Here is a 7,723-nt window from a genome sequence, read left to right as displayed (position 1 = left end):
TTAGGTAAAAACGTATGTTCTTTAATGCACAGGAAAATAGAAAAAAATTATGACACGAAGCCTGTTCTCAAAAAATCTTACTGTGCAGGCAGAACTTACATAGGTGAAATAACTACAGGTATATTAAACATACACACACACATACAGTGTAATGTTAATTTATTTTTTTAAATAAAATATGTAGGACAAATTATAGGCACACTTTGGTAGTCAATAGAGGGAGAAAACATTTCAGTTGGTTCTTGGAATGTTTAGGAAGTAGATGGGATTTGGAAGGACAATATAGAATGAAGATGTCATTTCAGGTAAGATAATGAGAAGTTGGAGCCCAGAGAATACTTGGGTAATGGGTGGTGATGGAAGGTAGAGAGATAAAGGGGATAGAAGGTGAAAGCAGCTGGAAGAGGTTAGAAGATGGCAGAGAGATTCAAGGGTGGGCCTGGATTGTGGAGGACCATAAATGTTGTCTTAATTAAATTCTCTTCTTCTATAATTAATAGTAATTGTGGACTATATAACTGATATATCTAAATGGAGAAGTTAATTCCTATATAGTAGAGAGAAAAAGTCTAAGTACAAAAACAAACCAAAAACCTAGTCTGTGTTTATAGTTTGAAAAGGATCAAGAAGTAGTAGAGAATTTGAATAGACCAATCACCAGTAAGGAGATCGAAACAGTAATCACAAACCTCCCCAAAAATAAAAGTCCAGTGGATATCTATTTTTAATAACACCATTTGTTGAAAAGACTGTCCTTTCCCCATTGAGTGGTCTTGGCACCCTTGTTGAAAATCATTTGACCATATATATGAGGCTTTATTTCTGGGCTCTCTATTCTTTTCCATTTGTCTATATATACGTGTTTAACACAGTACCACAGTGTTTTGATTATTGTGGCTTTGTAATATGTTTTCAAATCAGGAAGAGTGAGATTTCTAACTTGGTTCTTTTTCAGAATTGTTTTGGCTATTCAGGGTCCCTTGAGATCCCATAGGAGTTTTAGGATAGATTTTTCTATTTGTGCAAAAAAATAGGATTTTGATAGGAATTGTGCTGAATCTGTGCATTGCTTTGGGTTACAATGATTTAATTTTGTATGTTGAACTCTCATTGCCTTTCCAGAATAAATTCCACTTGGTCATGGTGTATAATCCTTCTGCTATACTGCTAAAGTCATTTTGCTTATATTTTGTTGAGAAATTTTACATTGATACTCATAAGCATGATTGGTCAGTAGTTTTCTGTCCTGTAGTTTCTTTGTGTGGCTTTGGTACCAAGGTAATGATAGTCTCACAGAATGAGTGAGAAGGTGTTTCCCCTTCCTCTATTTTTTGGAAGTGTTTCAGAAAGATTGGTGTTAATACTTTAAATTTTTGGTAGAATTCACCAGTGAAGCTATTGGTTCAGGGCTTTTCTTTGTTGGGAGGTGTTTACCAGCTCAATTTCCTTAATAGTTATAGGTCTATCCAGATTATCTGTTTCTTCATGATTTAATCTTGCAAGTTTTATGTTTCTAGAAATTTGTACATTTTATCTAAGTTGTATAATTTGTTGACTTACAATTGTTCATATTAGTCTCTTATAATCCATTTTATTTGTGTAAAATAGGTAGTAATGTTCCCACTTCTGTTTCTGATTTTAGTTGTTTTTTCTCTTTTTTTCTTGGTTAATATACCTAAAGGTTTATTAATTTTGTTAATCTTTTTAAACAACCAACTTTTGGTTTTATTGATTTTCTCTATTGTTTTTCTATTCTCTATTTTATTTATCTCTACTATGATCTTTATTATTTACTTCCTTCTGCTAGATTTAAGTTTGATTTGTTCTGCCATTTCAACTTCCTTAATGTGTAAAGTAAGGTTGTTGATTTGATAACTTTCTTCTCTTTTAATATATGCATTTACAGCTATAAATTTCCCTGTTAGCACTGCTTTCTCTGCACCCATAAATTTTAGTATGTTGTGTTTCTGCATTCGTCTCAAGATATTTTTGTAATTAATTAATTAATATTTTATTTAAGAATAAATGACACACACCATTATATTAGCTTCAGGTTTATGACATAATGATTCAGTATTTGTATATATTGCAAAATGATCACCATAATAAGTAAGTGTACTTAACAGCCATCACTGTACATAGGTACAGCATTATTTTTTCTTCTGATGAGATCTTTTAAGATTTACTCTCTTAGCAATTTTCAAATATGCAATGCAGTATTATTAACTATAGCTGCCATACTGTACGTTACATCCTCATGACTCATTTATATTATAACTGGAAGTTTGTACCTTTTGATTCCCTTCACCCATTTCACCCACTCTCTATCTCTGGCTCTGGCAACCACCAATGTGTTCTCTGTATCTATGAGCTTGTTTGTTTGCTTATTTTATATTCCATATATAAGTGAGATCATATGGTAGTTGTCTTTCTCTGTCTGACTTACTTCACTTAGCATCATGCCCTCAAGTTCATCCATGTTATCACAAATGGCAAGATTTCATTCATTTTTATAGCTAAATAATATTCCGTTGTGTATATAAATATATATATATATACCACATTGTTCTAGCTATTCATTTGTTGATGGACACCTAGATGGTTTCTATATCTTAGCTATTGTAAATAATGCTGCTATGAACATGGGGGTGCATATATTTTTTTGACTTAGTGTTCTCTTTTTATTCAGATAAATACCAAGAAGTGGAATTGCTGCAACACACGGTAGTTCTATTTTTAGTTTTTGAGGAATCTCCATACTTTTTCCATAGTGTCTACACAATTTACATTCCTAACACCAGTGCACAAGGTTTCCCTTTCCTCCACATATTTGCCAACACTTGTTATTGTTTGTCTTTTTGATGATAGCCATTCTACAGGTGTGAGGCAATATCTCATTGTGGTTTTCATTTGCATTTCCCTGATGATTAGTGACGTTGAGCACCTTTTCATGTACCTGTTGACCATCTGTATGTCTTCTTTGGAAAAATGTTTATTCAAATCCTCTGCCCATTATTTAATCAGATTGCTTGTTTTTTTTTTCTCTTGAGATGTATGAATTCTTTATATATCTCAGATATTAAGCCCTTATGAGATATATGACTGGCAAATATTTTCTCCCATTCAGTAGGTTGCCTTTTCGTTTTGTTCATGGTTTCTTTTGCTGTGAAGAAGCTTTTTAGTTTGCTGTAGTTCTACTTGTTTATTTTTGCTTTTGTTATCTTTCATTTTGGTGTCAAATACAAAAAATCATCACCAAGCCTGATGTCAAGGATCATACTGTCTATGTTTTTTCCTAGAAGTTTTATGGTTTCAGGACTTACATTCAAGTCTTTAATCCGTTTTCAGTTAATTTTTGTGTATGAAGTAAGATAGTGGTACGGTTTTATTCTTTTGCATGTGGCTGTCCAGTTCTCCCAATACCATTTATTGAAGAGACTTTCTTTTCTCCATTGTATATTCTTGGCTCCTTTGTCATAAATTAATTGAATATCTATTCATGGGATTATTTCTGGGCTCTTTATTCTGTCCCATTGATCGATGTGTCTGTTGTCATGCTAATACCATGCTGTTTTTATTACTATAGCTTTGTGATATAGCTAGACATCAGGGAGTATGATGCCTTCAGCTTTGATTTTTTCTCAAGATTGCTTTGGCTATTCAGGGTCTTTTGTGGTTCCATACAAATTGTAGAATTATTTGTTCTATTTCTGTGAAAAATTTCATTGGCATTTTGATAGGGATTGCACTGAATCTGTAGATTGCTTTAGGTAGTATTGACATCTTAACAATATTAATTCTTCTAATCCACGAGCACAAAATATCTTTCCATTCATTTGTGTTTTCTTCAGTTTCTTTCATCAGTGTCTTATAGTTTTTAGAGTACAGGTCTTTCACCTCCTTGGTTAAATTTATTCCTAGGTATTTTACTCTTTTTGATGTAATTGCAAATGGGATTGACTTCGTAATTTCTCTTTCTGATAGTTCATTATTAGTATATAGATATGCAGCAGATTTTTGTATATTGATTTTGTATCCTACAACTTCACTGAATTCATTTCTTAGTTCTAATACTTTTTTGGTGGAGTCTGTAGGGTTCTCTCTATATAGTATCATTTCATCTGCAAATAGTGACAGTTTTACTTCTTCTTTTCCCATTTAGATGTTTTATTTCATTTTCTTGCCTACTGGTTCTGGCTAGGGCTCCCAATACTATATTGAATAAAAGTGGTGAGAATCAGCATTCTTGGTTTTTTCCTGATATTAGAGGAAAAGCTTTCAGCTTTTGAATCTTGAGTATGATATTATCTGTGGGCTTGTCATATATGGCCTTTATTATGTTGAGGTACATTCTCTGCATACCCACTTTGTTGAGAGTTTTTATCACAAAAGGATGTTGAATTTCATCAAATGATTTTTCTGCATCTATTGAGAAGATCATATGATTTTTATCCTTCAATTTTTTTAATGTGGTGTATTACATTGATTGATTTGAGGATGATGAACCATCTTTGCATCCCTGGAATAAATCACATTTGACCGTGGTGCATGTTCCTTTTAATGTACCATTGAAATCTGCTAATATTTTGTAGAGATATTTGCATGTATGTTCATCATGGATATTTGTCTTTAATTTTCTTTTCTTGGGCATCCTTGTTTGGTTTTGGTATCAGGGCAATGCTGATCTTGAAAAATGAGTTTGGAAGTGTTTCTTTTCTTATATTTTTTGTAAGAGTTTGAGAAGGATTGGTATTAATTCTTTTATAAATGTTTGGTAGAATTCACCAGTGAAGCTGTCTGTTCTTGTGCTTTAGTTTGTTGGGAGTTTTATGATAACTGATTCAGTCTTCTTACTAATCAGTCTATTCAGATTTTCTGTTGCTTCATGATTCAGTATTGTTAAGTTGTATGTTTCTAAGAATTTTTCAATTTCTTCTAGGAGATGTGTTCAAAATCTTCCTAAGTCACTACCTTGAACCAGACCCTCAAGATATTTCCTAATTTCCTGTGTTATTTCTTCTTTAATCCATTGGTTGTTGAAGAGTATATTCAATTTTCACAAGGTTTTGAATTTTCCAGTTTTCTTTCAGCTATTAATTTTTAGATTCATTCCACTGCAATCAGAAAAGATATTTTATTGACTTCAATCTTTTAAAATTTATTAGATTTGTTTTGTGGCTTAACATATGCTCTATCCTGGAGAATGTTTTTTGCACTTCAGGAAAATGTGTATTCTGCTATTGTTGGGTGAAGTGTTCCCTATATATCTGTTAGGTCTAATTGGTTTATAGTTATTCAGGTTTTTTGTTTCCTTATTCATCTTCTATATGGTTGTTCTATTATTTAAAGTGGAGTATTCAAGTCTGCAGCTATTATTATAGAACTGACTATATCTCCCCTCAATTCTGTCAATTTTTGCTTTATATATTTTGGAGCTCTAATGTTTGGTGTATATATGCTTATAACTGATATATCTTCTTGGTGAATTTACCCGTTTTTTCATTATAGAATATCCTTTGTCTCTTGTAACACATTTTGACTTAAAGTTTATTTTGATTGATATTAGTATAGCCATGCCAGCTATCTTTTGGTTAGTCTTTGCATGGAATATATTTTTCCATCCTTTCACTGTCAACTTATGCATATCCTTAGATCTAAATTGAGTCTCTTGAAGACAACATATATTTGGATCATGTTTATTTTTTCCATTACGCCAATCTATGTCTTTTGATTGGAGAATTCAATCCATTTATATTTAAAGTAATTACTCACAGGGAAGGACTTATGTTTGCCATTTTGTTCTTTTATTTTTCTGTATGCCTTGTAGATTTGTATCTCATTTCCTCAGTTACTTCCTTATTTGTACTTAGTTATTTTTTTTGCAGCGACACATTTTGATTCACATCTCATTTCCTTTTGTGTACATTTTAGATATTTTCTTATAGTTACCATGGGAATTACATATAGCATCCTGAAGTTGTAACAATCTATTTTGAATTGATACAAATTTAAATTCAATTGCATACAAACTCTTTTTCTTTATAGCTCCATCCTCTCACTTTACGTTATTGATTATCAAAATCACATCTTTATATTTTGTGCACCCAAGAGCATAGAGTTATAATTATTATTTATGAATTTGTCTTTTAAATCCTGTATAAAATAAAAGTGTAATTATAAACCAAAATTACAGTAATACTGGTTTTTATCTTTGCCCATATATTTACATTTACTGGAGATATTTATATTTTCATATGACTTTGAGTTATCTAATATTTCTGAATGCTGAAAGGCACCCTTTAGCACATCTTGTAGGTCAAGTCTAATGGTAATGAACTACTTCAGCTTTTGTTTTTCTGGGAATGCCTTAATTTATCCCTAACTTTTGAAGGACATTTTTGCTGCATATAGAATTCTCAGTTAACAAAGAATTAAATTTCTCTGAGCCTCAGTCTCCTCATTAAACTTTTCAGATCCTCAGTCTCCTCACCCAAAGACTATGGATAATATAAACTTTGCTATGTTTTTCTCCCATAATTGTTGTACTTATTACATGTGAAAATGTTGGTCAAAGCACTTCATAAACTGTAAAGTGATATACTGTGTAAAAGGGTATGTTTTTATTATTGCCAGTCATTTTTCACCAGCTCTTCCTGGTGCCTCACTAACATGAAAATTTATCAGATCATCAGGTGAAAAATTTTTAATTCAAAGTTGTTCTATCATCTGTGGTAGCTAAAAACATGGCTCTGTATTCTTCGTCCTTTAGAGAATCTTCAAATATACAAGTGTTAATATATTAATTCAATTTTTTCAGAACTCAGTTTTCTTGGAGAGCCATTAGGGCTACTATTGATAGATTCTCTGGCCATTTTTTGATCTTTTGCATTGGCAACCATGAAAACAACTTTTAGAAGACCCAGGTCTTGTTTTTACTCTGCCAAGACAACACAGCTCTGCCATATAATGCTGCCCACAGACAAGATATAAGTCAGACTGGGCAGAGCTGTCCATATCCTATCTCACTGGCTGGCAGTTTGCATAGGGGGCTGGACTCAAATTAGAACAAAGCTTAGAATTGAGGAGTTACTAATCAATAGATATAAAGTTTCTGTCAAGCAAGATGAGTAAGCTCTAGAGATCTGCTGTACTACATTGTATCTGTAGTCAACAATAATGTATTATACATTTACAAAGTTGTTAAAAAGGTAGATCTCATGTTGTGTTCTTACCACAGAAATAAAATAATAAAACAAGACATAATTATGAGAGGGAATGGGTAAATGTGGGAGAGAATAGAATTGTGGAAGAGAGGGAAATGTGGGGGGAAAAAGAAGAAAGCTTAGATGATGCCACAAACACTTGTCTTCCTTGTTGAAATTTTCCTATTTTTCTCCAACAAGATTGCCCAAAACCTGCTTCCAAGGGCAGAATATTGCTTGCAATTAACTTTATTGGGTGTTTTTTTCTCCTTATTAAAAATGCTTTAGTTTTATGTTACTTCTCTCATTCTACCTCCAACCAAATAATATCATATTTTCGCTCTCTGCTATGTAGCAACTTCTTGGGGGATATGGGCCCTGATACTCCCCCATAAGTTTTGTTTTCAGAATTTGAGAAGGTGGCCAGGAATTGTTACTTTGGCAAGTTAAACAAAACATCACATTAATTAATGGAATTGGCCATGATTGTAGGAAAATTTTGTTGAAAATAGCCTACACAA

This window comes from Ceratotherium simum, chromosome X, assembly GCF_057802395.1.
Source record: "Ceratotherium simum simum isolate JZ-2026a chromosome X, ASM5780239v1, whole genome shotgun sequence".
Lineage (NCBI taxonomy): Eukaryota > Metazoa > Chordata > Mammalia > Perissodactyla > Rhinocerotidae > Ceratotherium > Ceratotherium simum.
This window is presented reverse-complemented; position numbering follows the sequence as displayed.